The sequence below is a fragment of the Rhinolophus ferrumequinum genome, chromosome 12 (assembly GCF_004115265.2).
Source record: "Rhinolophus ferrumequinum isolate MPI-CBG mRhiFer1 chromosome 12, mRhiFer1_v1.p, whole genome shotgun sequence".
NCBI lineage: Eukaryota > Metazoa > Chordata > Mammalia > Chiroptera > Rhinolophidae > Rhinolophus > Rhinolophus ferrumequinum.
The window spans coordinates 23,592,557-23,615,269 of record NC_046295.1 but is presented as its reverse complement, the minus strand read 5'-3'; the positions used below and the strand labels follow the sequence as shown (position 1 = coordinate 23,615,269).

At 39.6% G+C, this 22,713-nt stretch overlaps 1 protein-coding gene across 5 annotated transcripts in view; it reads right to left on the bottom strand.

Moving 5' to 3' along the window:
• FREM1 (FRAS1 related extracellular matrix 1) overlaps positions 1-22,713 on the bottom strand; it is a 168,804-nt gene extending 146,091 nt beyond the window's left edge. For 4 of the 5 annotated variants that reach the window (XM_033123893.1, XM_033123896.1, XM_033123897.1 and 1 more), the window contains exons 1-2: positions 15,335-15,712; positions 15,096-15,179 (exon numbers count right to left, since the gene is read on the bottom strand). The gene's annotated coding sequence lies outside the window, so the exon portion shown is untranslated. Of the gene's footprint in view, positions 1-15,095; positions 15,180-15,334; positions 15,713-22,692 lie in introns of those variants that run through there. The other variant, XM_033123895.1, reaches the window with a different exon arrangement.

The window sequence follows — 22,713 nt, the reverse complement described above, 5'->3', positions numbered from 1 at the left end:
ACCAAGCCTAGATTACAAACTTAGTTCTTCTGACATCCAGGCCCGTGCAATGTCCACTACCCCATGCAGCTCACTTAAATCATAGATGCTCGGTCCAGAAATATCCCTTTCTGTAATTCCTTCCCAGATCTCAGGAAGTGCTGACAGACTCACAGAATTATGAAGAGAAAGCTCTCCCTCAGGCTATGCCAACAAAATCAAGGTTGCAAAGATGGACCTTTGATACTACACAAATTCATTAGGAGATTTCCTTTTTTAGAATTTTTTCAACACTGCAGTGTCTATCCTGCTGGTAAGGGCCACCTATGGCAAACTGTGTTGCTTAAAATGTACACTTTGGAACTGCTAAAAGTTTTCCACAAAAATGTCTTCTATATCCAAATATGTTTGAAGCACAGAATGCTAAAATCTGTTTTTAAAGATTCACAAGTAGTATGAGATTATTCAAGGCTCTGAGAAGAAACTCTTAAGCTCAAGGTTTGCAAACTTATAGAAAACCTTTTCTCATTAAAAAAACCAGGTTCTTTGAGAAATCGTTCAAGAGATACAAGGCTAAGAATTAAAATGACTGAAGTATAGGATGGCCACATGGTGTCTACAAATTCTCCGGTCAGACCTGATAAATCCATACTTAATGAATCTACATCAGAAATCTAAATTCCAGGCCACTCTTTGAAAACCAGACATCTGACCTTTCTCTACAGAGACCTTCTACTAAAGCTGCCTTCAAAGTTAGAGAAAACTGATTGCAGAGGGAAAAGGTTTAGTGCCCTCAACTTACAGTTCTGTTTTTAATGACTATTAAAGTTTCTTAAACCATCAAAGGCATTTCCTTGAAGATTAGGAAGTGGCCATAATTTACATTCATTTTGCTTTTAGCCAGAGGGTTGAATAATACAAATTTTCACAACAGCTTGCTTTAATTGTATACGTTAAAAAGAATGAAAAACACTCACTCAACATTCACCATGGCTGACTACACCTGTTCTTCACCTGGGTCTAACCATGTGTCTGTACCCAAAATCACATCTAAGACGTCCCCAGAGTCACCCTGATTAAAATTGGTTTTCCTCTTCTTGAGTAAATTCTGCATCTTTTAAATCACAATGAAATAACCAAATTGTCCAAAAGTGAGATTCCGTTTAAATTCATATTAAAACATGTTCAGGAGTTCATCTTTTGAGAACAATTCCATTTTTAGAATACAGCCTGGTTCTCTGTTTGTATATGACAAATTCATTTGTTCATTCATTGTACAAACAACTGTCAAGTACCCACTTTGTGACAAGGGCTATACTAAGTGCTATGATCACAAAGACAAAAAAAGAAAATTCTTGCTCTTAGAGAGTTTACAGTGTAATGCAAAAAGACAGACATAAACTAACAATTCAAAAAGAGTGGTAAGTGCTATAATGGGGGAATGTATTGTGTGATGTTGGACTAAATAAGAGGGCAGCATTTGACTCAGCTGGCCTAGGGAAGGCTTCCTAGAAGGGGAGAGAGTTAACTTTGAAAGAATAAATAGGATTTAGGAAGGTAAAAAGGGGTATGTTTGAAGATGGAAAGAAAGAATGTGACATAGTCAAAGAATCAACAAATAGATGTTATATAAGAAGCAGCGTTTGTGTGAAAGAGAAGAGATGCAATGGATGCCTACAAATTAACTAAGATACAAGCCCAGTCTTTAAGAGATTGAGGTCTTGTGAGAGAGCGATTTATAACCAAGTACTTTATAATACAAAATTATATTCTATGATAACATATGAGCAAAACGCTCTAATGACTCCATCAAACTCAGTACTACATCCTTAAAGAAATTCTACTATTCAGGATGAAGCACTTCGTTGTGAAAAGGATTGCTCAGACATGTAGAAAACTACCCAGTATTGCTCGTTGAGTTGTATTGTGATAGCCCTGACCATCATACTTGCCTGTCATAGCTAATGATAAAATTCAAACTCACGGATATCTGGTGCAGAAAAGAGACCACCATCACAAAAGTCTTGTAAAAAGATCAGCTGTAATGGAAACGTTTTTGATGACTTAAGAAACATGGTGATAAGAGACAAAAAGTGCAGTGTTGTTTGGACCTAAGTACAGTATATCAAAAACACAGAATTCTAGACTTGGAAGGAGCTTCTCCTCCAAATTTTAAATATCATCATCATGATCGCTATCATCATCAAGTATTATGCATTTTACTTTGCCTTTGGAACTGTTTTAACTCATTTAATCTTCACAACAACCTATGGAGTAGACTCTATTCTCAGGATTCTGAATTTAAGGAAACAGATAAGCAATTTGTCCAAGGCAAATGCTAATAAATGATGGACTTTGAATTCAAACCCCAGTAGACAGGCTCAGGCGCCTAGGTTCCTGGAACTCCACACTCTATGCCCCAGCACACAGTGGTCAGGATGAGGAAATAAGGGCCCTAAGAGGTTAAGTGATTTGCCAAAGGTGAGAGAACTGATTGGGCCTGCTGCTTTATTCATTAAGGTAAGCAGAGTGTGAAAAGTAAATCACAGTATCATACACCAAGATACAGTGAAGTAAAAAAAAAAAAAAAAAAAACACTTTTTTAAAAACAATAAATAATTAAACCTAACACAACTGTAATGAGAGTCTTGACTTTCTTCACTGCTGAGGATCTTAGCACAATTTTGATGTTGAGCTGTGACATCAATTTTTCTACAAATATTTGTTTTCCACAAACAACTTCATAAATAATTTTCAATACAACAGAACCAATGAAAACAAAAAAAAGTAAGGAAAGAGGAGGAAGAAGAAAAGGAGGAGGAAAAGGGGAGGGGTTTGATGATCTGATGTAGGATTGGAGCTGAAGTGAAAGAAAATGCAACAGTGATAAGCCAGAGACCAGACTGTAAATCAGATACATCCGATATGTGCACCTCTCCTGGTTCCACCATTTCCTTGAACAAAGTCTTTATTCTTCCTTGAGCTCTGTTTCCACGTCTATACAATAATTGATACCTTACAGGATTGTTCAAATAGTTAAATGTGATTATGGCTCCACCAAAGTCCCCAGCAAGCGCACACACACTAGGCTCCACCCAAGTCAATCCCTTTCCTTCCCCTTTCAATTGCAGGCCGATCAAAGAAAGTTTTTTCTTTATCTCATTGAAAAAAGTTAACACTGTAATAAGGGATAAATGTCATTAAATATTTATCAAAACCCATACAATGTACAACACCAACTGTCACCCCTAATGTAAACTGTGGGCTTTAGATAATCCAAATTGGCTTATCAATTGTAACAAATATATGATACTAATACAAGATGTTAATAAAGAATAACTGGAGGGAGAGGGCATATGTGAGAAACGCACTTTCTGTTCAATTTTTCTATAAACTTAAATCTGCTCAAAAACAAACTTTTATTAATTTTTAAAAGTTATCAGTTGAACCATCCTTTGACATACTCTACGACTTAGGCTGAATTGACTCTTCAGTTAACAGCCAGACAGAGCCATAAATTTTTCTATAGAGCTGTACAGGGCCAAAACAACAGAAACCAACAGAAGGCAAACCACAGCGACTTCTTGCTTATCACGCTTCCTGGCGTTTGGGCTCTGAGCATGATTTTAGTCAGGCTGTGTAGCAATATCCTCGCTGAGGATCTGCATATAACCAGCCACTCAAGTGCCACTCAAGTGCCATTAGGTCTCGTTGGCCCACAGACCACTCTCCCACATGGAGGCCCCCCCATGTGAAAGCACATCCAGAGCCAGTGTTACTTCTGCACACGAGTTCCCTGCGCCTCTGTGGCCTACTGAGTTTAATTGCATTAAGAGTGAAACTTGATCTGCTTACTTTGGCAGAAAGGAGGGAGGGCTGCAGAGTGGGAGGGTGCAAAGTTGCACTCAGTGGGATTAAAAATGCTTCATGTAATGGCTCCAAAACAAAATCTTCATAAACTTCACAAGCTGCAAATAACCCATCTGTGTGTCTGATTAGATGACTTACTGTTGAATAAATCTGTGTGAGAGAATGCGTCCATGTATAAGAATGGCATCGAAGAACAACTGCAAACACCAACAAGTCAGAGAAATGTTTTTAAAAGAGAGAAATGTACAGCGTACACAAGCAGCCATGGCTAAAACATGTTTTTTAGAGTCTCCAAGACACAAATAGGCTATTTTTAAAAAGTTGGATTGCAAAGCGTCTGTCTAGAACTGAGAACATATTTACCATAGACAGTGTCCAGACTAGCTGAAAAATGCAGTTCCAACTGTGATATCCCCTGGGTACTGCATAAACTCCTCATGATGGAAGATGTTTCTGTAGGAAACCACACTAACATATCTGTCCTTTAAAATGCTGGCTCAAGGTATTGAGGCTCCTCTGCTCTGTTTCATTCAATTCAGCACAACCAAATTCCAGGGCACCATGCACCAGGGGAGCTGTTTCCACAGACACCAAAGTGAACAGCGCCCCCTGGAATTATTCAATGTGGGGGTTGGCCCCAGTGTCTCCCCTGGCCTGAGGAAAAGTACTGGCTGCAAAAGAAACTTCATTCACTCTTTTGGCTTCAGCCCTGTTCCACTGCCCCAGAAGGAAGTAAAAGTTCGTTATGAGGGCTAAGCATGGTCTGAACGCTTGAGAACAATGGGAAACACACCATGATGAAAGAGCTGCCTCTAACATCACCCTTAAACTACCGGGTCCCCTGTCTGGCTTCCCACCACAATCACTCAAGCACCACTCCCAGAGTTTTGGATTTTATTTGGCTGAGTGGAGTCAGGCATCTGAATTCAAAAGTTCTTCAGGTGCTTCTAGTGAGCAACCAGGATTGAGAATCACTGCTGTAAACAACTGTAAGTCTAAGAAGAGGTCAAAGGAGTTGTAGTGCCCAAAGACTGAAGTTAGGTTTTCTGGCAGGTCTGAAAACCATGAGGGTAGAGTGCGGTGGGGCTGAAAGCACCGGGAAGAGGCTGAAAGCAAGACCCAGTTTGGAGGTGACTGGGGGCGGGATAGGGAAGCGGGGAAGGAGATAGGTTGGCCTCAGACTGAGAGAAAAGGAAAGAACCTTTCCTGACAGCCTAACAGGGAGGGCCATTCCTAGAAATCCAGTCACATGTGTGAGATGTAGGCACAAGACAGTGGCTTCCTGAATTGGCAACATTGTTAGAAAGAAAACAAAACCTCAAATAAAAGAAATTAACATGAAGTTTAACTAGTAAAATTTTGTGCTACCCCTAGTTTCCATTGCATTCTAACTTTTCCCTTGCTGTGAATCTTTAAAGACAAAGTTAAATATATATATTATCGCAATAAGTTGTATTACTCACAGGCTAATATTTTCCATGTTTTTTTTTTCATAGTATGATAGTTCAAGATGTGATAGAAAGGCTGGAAGTAATAGATCGCCATAAAATAATTACTTGCAAAATCATTATATATTGAATTAGAAAGAAATTTGAGGCTATCTGCTTAATTATCTGCTGCAAAGAAGAAACATTCAAACCTTCAGGTCTGTAAATTTATATCACTCCAAAGTTTAATTCCCCTCTGTATTCTTAATGTACCAGTTACTTCCTCAATTCTTCAACGAAACTATGGCCACTATCTTAAGTCTCTTACAACACTTCTTAACATGGACAGGAACCTTAGTCTTGTCCACTGGAGCCCATTTCACCATCTCCAGGCTTCTGCTTGGGATAAGCAATTTGGCTTTTTCTACTCAATAACAAAAAACGAAGATCAACTTTTGAAAGAGAAAAGGAATCAATTCCTTTTTGAAAAGAGAAAGCAAAATAATAATGCATGATATTTATGTCAGACTCTTTAGCTCACACATCTCTTTGTAGGCAGACCCCAGTTAAGCTTTTGAACTAAGGACTTGGACAAAACTGTTCACTTTTTGAACACTTTACTGTTTAAAAAGAACCTCAACCTACACTATAAATATGTTATTTAAAATTTCTTAGCCTTGCTTTCATCCTCTGTACCGTGGGGATTCCTAGTATTGATTTCATAAGATTACTGTGAAGATAGCTTTTGTTGTTGTTTTTAATTAACAGAGAAATTCAACTGCCCTCACATCATGGGCACACGTGCTCCTTACCATGTCAGTGTCTTAGTCTTAAGTCTTAGTCTTAAAAAGTCTGAAAAGTCTAGGTCTTAAAAGTCTGAAGTCTTACGTCCTGGGTTTTAAAGTCCTAAGTTCAGCATCTCTGGTTATCGAGCTAACGATTCAGATATGATAGGTGTAAGCACGCGGCTGGCAGGGACGGCAAGCCTGCTGTGAAACACCATGTGATCTCTGGCCATGTCCCCAAGAGCTTACATGGTTGTCATTCTTAATGCAGGCAAAAGCTATAGTGGGGGGAAGGGACGTGTGAGGACCCCAGAGTCTTCCTACCAATGAATCCTGTAGCCTGTAATTTCCATGCACCATGGACCTAGCACCCAAGCGACTAACAAAGACCCATACCAGAAAAGTGACTTTTTATTGGGAGTAAATAAAAACCAATAGTTCCCAATGAAGCAATTCAGCAACAATGAGTGAGGCAACATAGCATCTGTAATGTAAAATGATGGATCCCGCACACTGCTCCCTCCAAACCAGAAAAGTCAAAGCAGCAGTACACAGGCTTTATGGCCCAATGAGAAAGATAAAATGGGTTCCATCTGGGATTCCCGAAAATACAAAGCTAGTCCTGCCTGAGGAAGTTTCCCTACCACCCCATCCTGAAGCCAAACTCTAAACCCAGAGTGTATTATAAACAGATATTTTTAACGTGGGTTTATGGGGCCATAGGTTTTATTCTATTTCCTTGTGCTGTAGTACAGTAAGCCCGCACTTAACATTGTCAATATGTTCTGCAGGTTTAAGCAAAACAACATATAACAATTTTAGCAATTTTGTCATAGGCTAATTGATATAAACAAGAGTTTAGTCCCTGCGGCATCTCATCAACATTGAATGGAACAATATTATTCGAGGACCTGCTGTAATGTCTTAAGAATTTGGAAGATCAGCTAAGTAACACCAGGCGGAAACGTTCACATTGTGGCATGATATTATGGCCTGAATTTTTTTCCCCGTATTTCATATGTTGAAGGCCTAACCTCCAGTACCACAGAATGTGACTGCATGTAGAGACAGGGTCTTTCAAGAGGTAATTCAGTTAGAATGAGGTGATTTGGGTGGGCCTTAATCTGGTTAACTGGTGTCCATATAAAAAGAGGAAATTGTGACACAGATGGGTATAGAGGGCAGACCACGTGAAGACACAGGAAGAAGACAACCACAGACAAGCCAAGGAGTAAGGCCTCAGAAGGAAATCAACCCTACTGACACCTTAGTCTTGGACTTCCAGTCTCTAGAATTGAGAGAAAATAAATTTTTGTGGTTTAAGCCACCCGGTCTGTGGTACTTTGTTATGGCAGCCCTGGCAAATTCATATGCATGGTAAACAAGATCCGAGGAGGATATAAAAATCAATGTTAAACTCTTTGGGTAGCTAATTAATATAGTCAAATGGCCATTTAATGCCTGCTCCTCTCCGACTGATAAATCACTCTCTAGTGATCTATGAATCACAAATCAATACCTCCAGCAGCAGCTATTTTTTTATTGTTCCAAACATTCTAAGACCTTAAGGCATCAACTGTTTTCCGACACTTGAGCAAAATCACTTATAAATCACTTGTAAAATTCTGTGGCATTTTCTATTGGGTGAAAGTGGCTAGATCTTAGTAGCAGAGGTCACCGTCAATGAGAAGATCAAAGTTACTGAGCCATGACATGTGGTTAGCAGGAGTCTGATTTTCTTAAGCCCAGAAAAACATTAGAAGAAGAAGAAAGTAAGGACAATGAAAGCAGAGGAATGCAAGAGAAAAGGCCCTCGCGTCTGTAATTTGAAATGAACCGCTGATGCCCTGACTGCCGTGGAACAACAGGCCGTTACATCAGGACCACTTCCTCTATCTCAGTGACAATGATTTCACGTTAAAAGGGGTGCTTTTACATTTCAGAAATGAGTTTGAGGTACTTATTCCATATTTGGTAGAAATCAGTTCTTCAAGTACACTTGCCTTTTAATCCCCATCTTTCCTCTTTTAAAAAAGTGTTATCACTTGGACAAATTAGCTTTAATCAGCAGGCCAATTGCCCTCCCCCTGGGAGAAGCCAAGCCTGCACCAGGAGAGCTGCCTTCCCAGCCTAGGTGCTAAGCCGGAACAATAACAAGACGGGGAAGCAGGCTAACTTCGATGTGAATGCTTGTTCTACCACTCACTGGTGAGGTCGTCTCGGCCAAACTAAGTTCTCTTAGCCTCAGTTTTCTCACGTGTAACAAGGGTTAAAACACCAACCCATGGTTCTGTTGTGAGAATCAAATGAAAAAATATAGGTGAACATCGAGCACGGAGTGAGTGTTTCAATAAATGTTGTGTTCTTACTACTGGTAATAGTATTACTATTATGACTATTACTGGTAAGACTCATCAAATATTTTCTTTTTCTCTTTTCCCATAATATGCCTCCTGTTGACCAACTAGCCTATCTCCTTGAAAATTGTCTCTATCCATTCCCTCACTGCCCTTATATTCCCACTTGATTCTGGTTGTCACCAGTCGACGGAAATAGCTGTGTCAAAGGCTTCCAGTGACCTAATTAACATAGCATATAGAACCTTGACAATTCTCTCTGATCCCTGCAGCATCTAACAATGTACCCTCTACCACACTGTCTGCGTAATTGCTTCTCCCGGTTTATGTGCCTCAATATACCCCGAGTTCTCTTTCTACCTCACTAATGCCTCCTCTTTTATTTGTGCTTTCTTCTCTTTCCACCGCCTTTTTCTCCTCTCTTGGTCATATTGCACCATTAAAAACGTGATACTTCTTAAAAATTTGACCTCAACTGGCTTCTCACTACATTTTACTCCCGCAGTCTTTTGCATCCCAAAACCACAGCCCTACCCCTTCCCCTAAGCTGCAGTTACGCATTCACACTGACCTGCTGGCCTCGTCCCACCTTTATGCCCTTGCTCTCTCATCTGCCCTCTGCCTAGAATGTCTTTGCTCCCATCCTTATTAGTTAAAATCCTCCTCACAGATTAACACCTCCTGAAATGCCTCCTCCAAGAAGCCCTAAGACCTGATCAGTCCATTTGGAAAGATTTTCTTTCTGCTATTGCAGAAGAACCACATTTTCCTTAAACCAATCACAGGGCATTTATCACAGCATACCTGATGGTGTAGCTGTTTATCTGTGTGTTTTGAAGGCAGGAGGACAAAACTGTCTGTTGCATGTAATATGCATTCAGCACATGCATCAATAAATGAAATCGGCAACTACAGCTGATCTGGGCCTTTAACATTCTTGTCAAAATGAGAATATGAACACACATTGACTTCTTTGAGCTCTTCCCATTTAAATTGAGACATCTCTATGAGTCTGGCCTCTAGAAATGTTGTGTCTATTTTCCTTTTCAAAAGGAAAAAAAGAATAATTAGGGCCACCACTTCTCTTAAGAGAAACCTCTTGAGTTGTTGCCCATAGCTCCATATTTGTCCCCCTTTGGTTAAACAACTTTCTAAATTCCGAAACAAAGATATAGAAGACAAGCTTATCCAATTCACACACCGCGCAAATCCAGGAAGGTTAACTGTTATCACTGAAGACATAAAGATCCACAGCCTCACTAATCAGAGGCTGGAATGATAGACTAAAGCCAGTAAGTTCGCTTTCAACAAGCACAAATGTAAAATCCTACATTTCCAAAAATCAATTGCAAGTGTATGGGAAAGAGCAGAACTACTTTGGCAGCAATTTGTGAAGAAAATAGTCTGTCTCCAAATATTTGAAGGAGGAGAGACTTGACTCTGTGATTCCAGGGTGTAGAACGAGGGAGACTGGGTAAAATCTCAACTTACTTTTAGAAAGAACTTCCCTTCAGAGTTGTCTAGTAATAGCCAGGGCTGAGGTATATACACAGATAAGGATCTTAGAGAGGGAGTATGGATTCTGGGGTCCCTTTTGAATGTGAGAATGATTTCCCTGCGTGATTATCCCCTGCTCACCTCTGCAGCCTCTTTTCGTACAACTCTCCTCTCACACAGCTCTTTTCTCCTTCCTTAAACTCAGCATACTGCCCACACCAGGCCTTTCCGTGTTTTGTTTGTACTATTTCATCTGCCATGAATGCCCTTCCCACACTCTCACCAACCACTCCATTCCCTTGGCTAAATTCTGAGCACCTCTGAGGTCTCAACCTCCCAGACCAATGTTATCTGATTGCACAGAATTTTGTAATAACCTTTACCACATGTTGCACACCTTACAGGCATTTCATTATTTATTTGCAGTCGTTTTTTTTTTTTTTCCAAGTCTGCCTTTTACTCTATCTGTAAGCTCTTTGAAGATAACAACCATGATTGTTCTGTGCACTCACGTATCTCCAGTCCTGGTGATTGGGCCTGGCACAGAGAAGCTCAATAAATACCAGTTGAGTGACTGGCTTACACCAATGCAAACACTGGACCTGTAAGAAAAACTGGTGGAAAGAAGAAAAAGAGCAAGAACAAGAACACTGCATGTTTGAGTGACTATTTCTTTCCACTTGATGACAGTTCACAGGCTCACCATGATGCAACCCCAGAGTTTCAAATTCTCAAACATTTTCCCCACAGGTTGGGCTCCTTGCTACAATGGAGCAAAATCCTGACAAAAACAATAACTCATCTTCTTATATATTTATCTGAAATGGCTGTAAAAGTTTCCAATACTGGAGGGGCAGGAAAAACTGAGGACAGGAGGATTTTACATCGCCCTGGTTCTCTCTACACTAAGCGCTTTGGTAGTCTGTGAGTTCAAAGCTTTGTTTCATGCTTCTACTCAATCTGCGAAAAGGAATCCACTGAGAACTAGGTTGCTGACCAGAGCTAAGGCCAGGGAAGTAATGGGTTGAGATCTATCCTTCTCAGTCACTGTGATCTGGAAAGAAGCTATTTTTCCCATTTCCCTTTTCTTTACACCTACATATTGAGTAGCTTGCCACATGTTTGCTTCTTTCCAGTCTTCACACCCGTGTTAGCCCTCTCTCAAAGAAGAAATATTTATTGAGCATTTATCGTATATCATGCACCATGCTAGGTGCTTTCCAAATGTCTGTTAGACCTTACAAATACACGGTGAGGTGAATATTAACACCCTTATGTACTCTTAAGCAAACTGAGTATATAACTTGCCCAATATTACAGAACCAAAGAATACTGTAGACCAGGATTGCAAGCCAGTTGAAATGTATTGAAAGGTCACTTTTTTTTTTCAACTGCACTACTCTGATTTAATTTCCAGGATCTCCTATCAGTACTACCTTTTGGGTTTAAAACAATCACTAATACTTATTGAACAAAATAGAATCATCCTACCATGTTCTAATAAAGGGGGAGATTTACATATCACAGAATTAAATCATTGTCTTATGTTGTTGCTGTGCTGTCTTCCCAAGAAGGAGCATCACTTTTACAGGAAAAACAAATCTGGGCCGTGAAAGGGATTGGATAGGATATACCCAACAACTTTCAAACATTTGGATTGGTCCTCATCTGAGAATTTCGATCCCTTCTGAAATTCTCCTAACTTCACAATGGTTTTGACTAACAATTTACAAAATGAAGAATTTTTGTGCTAACAAGCAATGTAGACCTTGGAATGAAAACACCATGGCATGGAGTGCGACCCCATGAGATAAAGTCCTGGCTCATTTATTTTAAGAGAAGAATGTAGGGAGCATTTTTAAGTACTAAGCAGCTGATAACACTTGACAGAAGGCAGAGATGGGATCCCGGGGAGGTGCAACCCCCAATGGAAGGACTTGGGGCTTAGTGAGTCCTAGAGTGTTATCTGCCCCTGTCTCTAAGGAAGCCAGATAAGAACATTTCAAGGATAAAGTTGAGAATGAAGAGTGATATTCAATCTTAGCAGCCTTTGCATGATGCACACAAGAAGTATTTTGATATCATATCAACAACCCCATAAATAGGGAGGGCTAAGAGTGAAATCAAAGACTACTTCGCTATCCCCTTTAAACTTAACAAAGAAAGGCCGAAAACATTTAGTCAAAAATTCCTAACTTGGGGGTGTCCAATTAGCTCAGTTGGTTAGAGAGCGGTGCTCTTAGCAACAAGGTTGCCAGTTCGATCCCCACATGGGCCATTGTGAGCTGTGCCCTCCACAACTAGACTAAAACAACTACTTGACTTGGAGCTGAGGGGTCCTGGAAAAACACACTTAAATAAATAAAAGTTTTTAAAAAAATCCTAACTCTGCAAGATCCCTGTACTCTGTCTCCAGTGAGTAGTTTCCCACCCAAACATGATATCTGCAGACAGCTGGAGGCTACATTTGTCAGAAAAACACAGCGATCACAGCTATATTTTCTTATCTTGATGGCCAAGTCTTAGAACCCTTTGAAATGTTGCCCCAGTCACCGAAGTGAGAGAAGCTATAGTACAGACAAAATGCAAGATTTCATTAGGGAGTTGTTTTTTTCCCCCCAGCCCTTCAAAGATCTCTATTTGAGCTTCTCACCTGGTAGCACAAAAGCTATTAAATCACTTGAATGAAAGGGTCAGGTTGCAAGCTGTGCAAGTATGGAAGCCAGCAAGTCCTGTTCGGACCACCCAGCTCTCCAAAGGGGTAACAACACCAGATTCAGACAAGATAAGAGGCTGCCGTCCTAAGTAACCGACCCAGAGACACAGAGTTTCTAGAGAGTTACAGGATCCCGTTGTGAAGAACGACTGTGTGCTCTGAAAAAAGTGGCATTTGTCTAACTCACTATACTGGTGGTCTTGGTTATTTGTGAGAGAAAGAAAATGTAAAGGATATATTTTTTTTTTAATCTTGAAGAAAAGCAGTAAGCCAAATCTTTGGGGCCTGTTCTCAAAGCAAACGCTAAAGAGTTCCCATTGTATTGTATGCCAACTATACTTTAATAAAAAATTAAAAAGAAAAAAGTTCCCATTCCCCAATAACTGACTTTAGAAGACTGAGCTGTATCCATCAGTGTCAGAATATCATTAGGGAAGATACCAAAACTCATTCATTCAGCCCTATTGTTTTATTGATGGAGAAAGTGATGCTTAGAGAGGTTAGGTGGCTCATCTAAGATTGGTTAGCAATAGCTAAGATTTGAAACATCGTAGGGACAAAGACCCTGTCCATACTGTTCACATTGGTCACTTCAAAGTCATTGGACACTAGCACTGAGTCTGGCATGTAGCAGGCACCCATGAATAACTGGACTGCGTAGAGGGCAAAAAGGAAGGGGCACTGATGACCATATCCTATTTTCTTTTTACTATAAATATACAATGCCATAAATATACAATGCCAGAAAATGTCACTGAGGATGGGGATGGAGACTGAGGTCTTACTTTCCTATGTTGTCAAAGGAGGACCTCGACACGATGGAGGTATCACTTCCTGTTTTTCCCAATCCCTTTGGGCTGGTCCAATCTAAACTCAGCTTCTATGAATTACACTGTTCCTGAACAGTCCCAAGAAATCCAGCTGAGTTCTGCCTAACTCAGGGGCAGAGCATCCCAGGAGGCTGATAAAGAATTAAAACAGCCTTGGGCTTAAAGTTTCCAGGACAAACATTGCTCGGCCATGGAGGGGGCAGGTCAGATCCTATAGCAGGAAAATATGGTGTCCAGGTAGCTTTGCCCCACTCCCTTTCTCACTCATGGGAATGGGAAGGCAGAGATGGAAAGGGGAGCAAGAAAAGAAAAAAGAAACAAAGATGAAGTTGGTGGGAAAGCTGGTTAAAAAACCATGGTTTGCCAGCCAAGCGTGCAAAACCATGTTGCACATAGCTTATGTTCAACATCAGCTCAAACTCAAGCTTATGAATTAGATAGGAGATTTAATATTAATCAAGTACATGACAAGAATTTAATTGCTAAGGACAAGGTAGAGTAGTGCTTATCCAAGTGTGACCACACCTGCATCGGAATCACCTGGGTAGAATCCCGGCCCCACCCCAGGTCTAAAATTCTTTGGGGGTGTGGCCTAGGCACCTGCGTTTCACTAAGCACCCTGGTGGTTCTTACGCACACTTTGAGAATCTCTGATGGAGTGAAAGAGCCAAAGCTAGTTAACATTTTCCTAGAGTTCTGCTAAAGACACTTTTACCAAATGTAGGCGGGGGAAGGAAGAGCAACTCTTCAAGCTTTAACTAGAGCCAGACATGACAATATCAGTTTTCCAGAGCAGAAAGCTAAAGAGCATTTGCATCACTAGATCTGGTCCCCAGAGCAGCCCTGAAGAGGTTAATCTCTCCAGCAAGATTCCCAGGCCATAAACTCCAACCAGCCTCCGGAAATGCTCTTTTAAAGCTTTGTAATTCATGCCACGCCACAAGACTGAGAGCAATAGTAAAAGGCAGGAATAAAAGTTAAATGCCTTAAAAATTATTTCTGTGATCCAGATGAAAACTAAAAGAATCTATTTGCTACAGCACCAAAAATTCCTAAACTAAATCTGGTTGGTAAGCAAAAATCAGTCAAAAACTTCAGAACAATTTGATTTCTTTGCCTCTCCAACACTCTTCTTTCATCCCCATTAAAAAAGATACCGTGTTTTTGAAAACATATCCAAACATAGCTAAACTAAAGCAAAAGTATCCAAAAATCGTCTCCTCCAAATTTTGATATCTTTATACCATGAGGATATTATCTGTTTTGTTAATTTTTGCATCTTTTCCCTTTGCCATTTTATTTGGCTGAGAAAAACCATTCTGGGGGGAGAAAAATCACAACATTTTAAAATGGTTATTTCATTGGTGAGTGCCATTGGAAATAGACTCAAACGGGAGTTACAAATTTTTATTACATGATAAAGAGTATCCCATTTTTGGCATATGGTTTTTTAACACCACAAGTTACCAGCTTCTTAGTTTACATGAGAATTAAACTTTTGCAAGCAGACTCTACATACTTCTTGCATCATTACTTGGAGTTAATGCTACCACCATGCACGCAACTTCTGGGGCATTCTGCTAACATAAGGGTCACAGTTAAGATGAGAGGAAGTATATAAAGCAGATACTTACAGGTAGTGGTTTTCCTTTCCAAGCCCCAAAACTAGGAACCCTTGGCCCGGGCGGGCAGGATCAGAGTCACTGACCGGTTAATCTCTGGTTTAAAGAGAGGAAGGGGGAGGAAAAACAACACAGGGAAGTAAAGAGAGCTGAAATTCCAGTCTTTCAGGTCAGCTGAGTTTTAGCTTTCTTTGTACGAAAAATCCATTAACCCACCCAACAAGAAAATAATAGAATTGAAGTTTACATACACACTTCACCGTCTTTGCGGGTCTTCGCCAAGGCTGCTGCTGCTGCGGCTTTGAAAACTTCCCGACTGCCAAGCCTCAGGACTCCCTCTGAGAAGAGCATGATAAAGGATGCCTGCCACTGTTTGCAGGGAGCCCGACCTCCCTGGCGGAGAGCCACAGCTCTCCAGTCCCTTCTGCTGGCTGGGTCCGCAGGGACAGAACTGGGCTTTTGTTAATGAGGTTGGTCGCTTCTCTTCCTTGTCTCTCCCCAGCTTCCTTTCTCACTATTAGTTATATACTAACTGCTCTGCCACTGGCTGAGCCGAAGCTGCCTCTCCCACCCACAGCCCTCAGCACACAGATGCACAGGCTCATACACATGCTACATACACAGTCACTCAAACACACCACACACGTGCACACATGCTACACACACATAGGCACCCATGGGGGACACACCCACACAAACCCATTCAAAGGCATGTACACACACGTTCATACAACTTCACACCCATGTGCATGCATATTCACACATACTACACGCACATAGGTACACACAAACGTGCTCACACCCACTCACATACATACTCACACAGTTGTTTCCTGAACCTTCAAACTCTTCAAACATACTTTTTTCCTGAACCTCTTTTCTTCAAACAAATTGCCATCCTGAGGGGTTTTTATTCATTTCACACAAGATGCCCAGCGCTCAGAAGGGAGGACGAGAGGGAACGGGCCCCTTTTAGCTTTTGTCACAGCATTCAAAGGAGAAGATAGAAGATTCTAGGATTCTCTTTTAAAGTATCATCTTAGTTCTTCAGTTTATAAGGCTTTTCATGTGTCTGATTCTTTTTATAAATCCACAAAAGTCCCATTAATCTCACCTCATTTGCATATAGTTTATGAGCCCCCTGATTCAGATACATCACAGGTCAAGAAATATCCTCTCAACTGAGGTTCATTTAGTCAAACTTATCAGGATTCAGTGGGTGGTTGAGAGTCCTGTTTCTTAACACCTGCATACTAAAATGCTTTCCTTTATTTCAGCTCCACCAGAATAAAAAAAAATAATAATAATAGCATATCCTCTGGCCTAACTTTTAGATTGACCATATATAAAAAAGTTGGACTATTATCTCACTTTAGGGGAAATGTTTATATTGAGACACGTCCTGCTATTCTAAATCTTAGCCAAATGTACAGGGCACTATAAATCTAATTCAACCTAGATGTGGTTTACCCTAATAAGGCACCACGTCATACCCCTTTCCTTGGAAAAATGAGGAGAGAGAGGGAAATGGAAAAGGGAAGAAAATTATATGAGGAAGGAAGGAAGGAAGGAAGGAAGGAAGGAAGGAAGGAAGGAAGGAAGGAAGGAAAGAAGGAAAAGAAATGAGTAAGAATACAAAAGAAGAGAGAAAAATAATTATTTTACTTTAAAACATGGTTTATAAATATTACATCAAAACATGTTTTATAAATACCTCATCATATGTATATCAATGAATGATATACATATATACTTACTCAGAATCACTAGGAATTTAAAATCTTCAAGAATCTCTTGATTCATTCCATTTCTCTAAGTATAAATGGGTAAAACTTCTTGAAGAATCACTAAGCTCTTTATAAGTAAACAAACATTGTTTACTAAACACAGCTATTAGTAAACAAAATGTAGTGACAAAGAATATTCATGTACTAATCTTGAAAGGGCAAGAAATAAATAAAGCCTTTATGATACCAGGAAACATGTGATAGAAAATTTTGTTCTCAGATTGAATTTAAGAATTGCCTCCCCTTGTGGATGTCATACCTGAAAAGAAATGAAGGTGATTCTAGATGCTACTAGTTGAGACACAAAATCCATTTGATAAAGAAATCCTAGTAGACAATTGCATCAGTGTACTTCTGCTATGAATTAGCATAGAAAAATAAATAAATATTTTATATTACTTCTGTGGGGGGAAAATACCTTAAACATCGTAGCAAAATTAACAAATTTAGATTGCAATGTATTCCAACATGTCTGCAGGAAATGTAATTGTCATAGTTAATTATATACATATGACCATTGGCCTGACTTCTGAACATACCCTAAAACAGGCAGAGTTAGGGTTCGTTTATCCAAAATGTCTTGAAATCTGAAGTACCTGCTTATACAAATAAGTCACTCGTTCTCTCATATCTTCCACAAATGGGGAGGGGCTATTGAAATAATATAATTATCAACATTAGTAAATGTTGGACCAGTTGAAATGCAAAGCCAGGGTTTAAAAAGAACAAGGCAAAGAAACATCCAAGAATTGTTCCCCTAAAAGCATAGGCTGCTGAACTTAATGTTGGAACAAAATGCATTTTAAAGAAATTATTCTATTTCTAACCTTAGGGCTGGAATGATATGGAAAATATAAAATGTCCTGTGTTGGAGATTGGCATATTTTGGATTATAAAATGCATACGATTTCGTTAAACTGCTGTAGAAATATAGCACTGTCTGAGAAGCACAGCCAAGACCTACACTTACAACTCAAACCAAGGCATTAGTAGTGTGCTCATTAAATGTTACCTAAGACGCCAAGCACAGAGGTTGGACTGCATGATGGAGATGGGTTTTGGCCAAGTCAATAAAGCTGGATCGCTATGGGAAGTGATGCTGTGACAAAAAAAGACTATCCGTGCAGGAGACGAAAGGACAGACATACCCACACCGCAAATAGATCCATTTAAAAGCAAACAAGTAAATAAAAGTACAATAAGTACCTCTGTATACCAGAAAAGAACAGAAACACAACCCAGTGAGGTTTGGAGGCGGAGGCTTCCTGACCTCAGAGTTCAGAGCTGACAGGGTGGGTAAGAGACAACAGGAAATGAAACTATCCTGAGGGAGGCAAGAAAAAGAGCTGCGCACTCTGCTTGAAATCAGAAAAGTACAGACCCAATATCATTTGTAAACATACATGCAAAATCCTAAATAATATATTTGAAAATCTAATCTAGCTATGTATTTTAAAAGTCGTTATGATCAATGGGGTTTATTTCAGGACTGGAAGGATGGTTCAAAATGAAAACATCTAGCATCTTAATCTATTAAAGGAGAAAAAAGCCACACGTCATTTTAATAAATGCAGAAGAGCAGTATTCAGTAAAATTCAATACTCATTCACTAAAAATAAACAAATAAACAAACAACAAAACACTATTAGCCAACTAGGAATAGAATGGAAGGCTTTTTAACCAAAGACATCTATCAGAAATCTCATTCTTAATGGTAAAATTTTAGCAACCACTGAAGAAGGAAGAGGAGAAAAATGCCTGCTATAGTCCCCGTAATTCAACATTGGATAGGAGATCCTAGGTAGTACAATAAGAAAAAAAAATGAGGTATGAGGATTGGAAAGGACGAAAATAAACCTTTTATTTGTAAAAGATATGAGTCTCTCTCTATAAAATATCTTTTAAAAATCTTCCGAATAATAATAAAAAAATAAAAATAAAAATAAATAAAAATTTTTTAAAAATCTTCTGAATGAGGGTGTAGGAAGAGGGTCTACCTGTCAGGGGAGATATTAAAGGGACAGACTTTTCCAAACACATACATGTACACACCAAGCACCATAGCTGTTATTAACAAAGGAATCTTTCTCCTAGCACTTTGTTTCATGTCTGGAGCTAATGGTCTAGCTGGAGATCTGAAAGAATGAAAGATTCAAGTCCTCTAATTTTTTGAGGACTGATACTCAAATCACAAGCTTCACTGAATCTATTTGAGCAAGCATTTCCCATTCTCTTATCCAAGGCTATTGCTTGTGGAAATGGAAACTGCAGGCTAAAATTTCTACTCATTACATTGTCATTTCCACATTTGGCCACTAAATTCAGTCAGGAAATCAGAATAAATTGACTCATTCCATTCTACTCTGCCCTCACAATTGAAAATCAAACAGGCAACCTATTTTTCTCATTAATAATTAACTTGAAAACAGCTTCAAACACTAGCATTAAACAGACATTAAGATTTCTGAACACGATTGTATACGTGAACAAAATCATCAGGAATCCTCTTTACAGGAAAATGCACCAAAGGCAACGTACACAATTTAATTCTAAGATGTTTTACATTTCAACAATCTTTGTGAGATTTGGGAGTTATTTGGTCTTTCAAAGCTTAGCACCAGGAACAATTTTTATCTTTCCAAGCATAACCCAAGGAGTTGGGAGTCTTGGCTCACTGATTCTGGAAAAATCGCCTAACTCTAGCTCTCTCAGAAAACAATGCATTTTTAAGCAGGAAAAATCAAAATAAAAACAGTTGTTATGTGTAAAAAAAAAAAAAGAAGAAGAAGAAGAAGAAAAAAAAAGAAAGAAAAAGAAACCATGGCCGCTCAGCCTAAGTCAGAATACTCCAAAAGTAACAAAAGTAATCCACAGGCAAAAGATGATGTTCCCATTTTAGAAGTGGCACAAGCCTACCAACAAAATTCCCAGACTTATCTAGAAAGATGAGGGTGAAGTCATACACTGGATGTGTCTTGCAGGAACCAGAATGTGCTAATCTATTAAATTCCCTCCAAGGCTACTGAATCTTCGATAAGGTTCTGTACTAATCATGGGCGAGAGGCAAGACAGAAATAAATAAAAACCTAGGGCCTGCTCTCGAAACCTTACAATCCAGGTGAAGTAAAAAAGAATACATTAAAATATCATATTAGATATAGTTAAGGAAGGTAACAATTATTGAACACGGGCATCCTTATATACAGTTTTATTTACATGCATTTATTAATTCATTTGACCCTTACGACAACGCTGATACCGCGAGTAGATTTAGAGACTAAAACCTTTTATCTTTCCCTCTATTGCCAATCTCCATCTCTGCTTCACTTTGCATATTAACCTTATTTTCTCCTGCTACATACAGGCGTTTTGTGACAAAGAAGACCACATTCAGCGCAGGACTACTTTCCTATGGCTTGCAATCCAAAAGGAAAAGAGTCATCTTCCATATTTTCTCAGAAAAACCCTAGGGCAACTAGAGAAGGAGTGGGGGTTAGGAATGTTGACACATCAGGACAACATGGAGTGGGGAAAGGTTTTCCAAATGGCAGCAGGTGAAGAAAGATGGGGAAGCAGCTGGGCGCCGTGAGAGACTTGCAGTGCAGTCTCTGAGGCAATAGGCAGCCAGTGAAGGGTTGGTCGTAAGGAAGGGAGGGTAATGGCCCTAATCCCTCAGCCAGTAACTGAACCTTGCCCGCTGCCCAGAATCTTCATCTCACCAAGATGTTGCTCTTCTGATTGAATACATTAACTCTGATTTCCATTAACATTGGAGAAAGTATTCTTCCATTTTAAAGAAGAAATTAAATGGTATATTAAAGACTTTGAATGCCAAATGTCTGATGTACAGTAACTATTACAAAGTTCTTGCTAAATATTTGTAAATGAATAAGTTGAACAGTAATATTCATTCCATTTCTAGCCCTCTATTAAAGACTGATTAGGGTTAGGAAAGAGATATACATTATATGACTCTCATCCCGAAGAATGTACTGTGCAGTCAGAGAGACAGGATTTATGCACTAATACCTACCACACAAAATGCAAAATCATACCAATCAAATCATTTGTGGTATAATACGCACAAATTATACCAAGAGGGTGGTCAAAAAGGGTCTCTTTGAGGGGACGGCCTGGTGGCTCAGGCGGTTGGAGCTCTGTGCGCCTAACTCCGAAGGCTGACAGTTCGATTCCCACATGGGCCAGTGGGCTCTCAACCACAAGGTTGCCAGTTCAACTCCTGGAGTCCCGCAAGGGATGGTGGGCAGCGACCCCTGCAACTAAGATTGAACACGGCACCCTGAGCTGAGCTGCGGCTGAGCTCCCAGATGGCTCAGTTGGTTGAGGTGCGTCCTCTCAACTTCAAGGTTGCCGGTTCGACTCCCACAAGGGATGGTGGGCTGTGCCCCCTGCAACTAGCAATGGCAACTGGACCTGGAGCTGAGCTGCACCCTCCACAACTAAGATTGAAAGGACAACAACTTGACTTGGAAAACAAACAAACAAACAAAAAAACCCATCAACTTTAAAAAAAAAAAAGGGTCTCTTTGAGCAGGTGACACTTAGGCAAAAACCTGAATGAAATGAGGATTCTGGGATAAGAATAATCCAGACAATGCTGGAAGTGGTCTCAGAGATTTTCCAATTTAAATTATGGGGTTTCCACCATAATTTAAGCATTGGAAGTGTATTGTAAATAAAATTTTTCATAGAATCCCAATACATAAAACAGAGAAGAGGAGCTCTTTATTTCCAAAGTGGGGATAGAGGGCCAAGAGCCCTGTGTCTTGGATTTCTCCATTGTGCAGTCCAAGGACACCTCCTAAAAACCCCCGGACCCCAAGTAACATTGTCTGGGGAGAAAAAGTGTTCAACTATGGAATCCTCATTTTATAGATGGGGTAAACCAAGGCTGAGAGAATAAGTGAATTCCCCAAGAAAGCTTACTATTTAGTGATGATTCTGATTGTATTATATTAATGGAACTCAGATCCCTTCCCTCTACAAACAAGATTCTCTCTACCACACTGCATTTGTTCCTTCAATAATATCTCCAAGCTCCTGCAATGCACCAGATACCAGCTTCATTACTGAAAAAACAGCAATGGGGAAAATAAACATGCCCCTGGCCTCACATAACTTATGCTATGGTCAGTCCATATCTATATTCTTAAAAATTCTCACACAATTAAATAATTATGAATTGTGTAAGTGCCACAAAAAATGTGCTATAGAATATACAACATACCCTTCATAAACTAGGACCAGGGAAGAGATTTATCACATGTAATATAGGGAGGTATTGCCTTAAGAATTTATAGTCTCAGTAATACACCTCTTCCGTATCATGTATGTTGACTCTTTGTATGTCAATAAAGATTTTTCATAACTGAATTCATGCTCAGATGTCTGCTTTGCCCAGCAGACTGAGGATACCTTAATTTAAACCTCACTATCCAGTTATGTGTATTGCTTTGATCAAATGGTGTATGCTAAAACACCTTTCTTATCTTTCCAATATTTATTCTTCATCTTACTATTGACTTTTCTCTCCACTGAACAGATATGGAAAAGACCTACTTCTCTCTTCCTTAGTGAGTACACACTTTGTAGTTGAAAACAAAATCAGATTCTTCAGTCAGATTAAAATGCAATGGCATGAAGAAAACAAACAACCTGATTAACAATTGGGCCAAAGACTTTAACAGATACTTCACAAAAAAAGATATGCCTATGGAAAACAAAGGTATGAAAAAAATGCCACACATCGTATGACTGCAGGGAAATGCAAACTGAAACAAAAATGAGATATCACTATACACCTCTTTGACTGGCCACCTCCA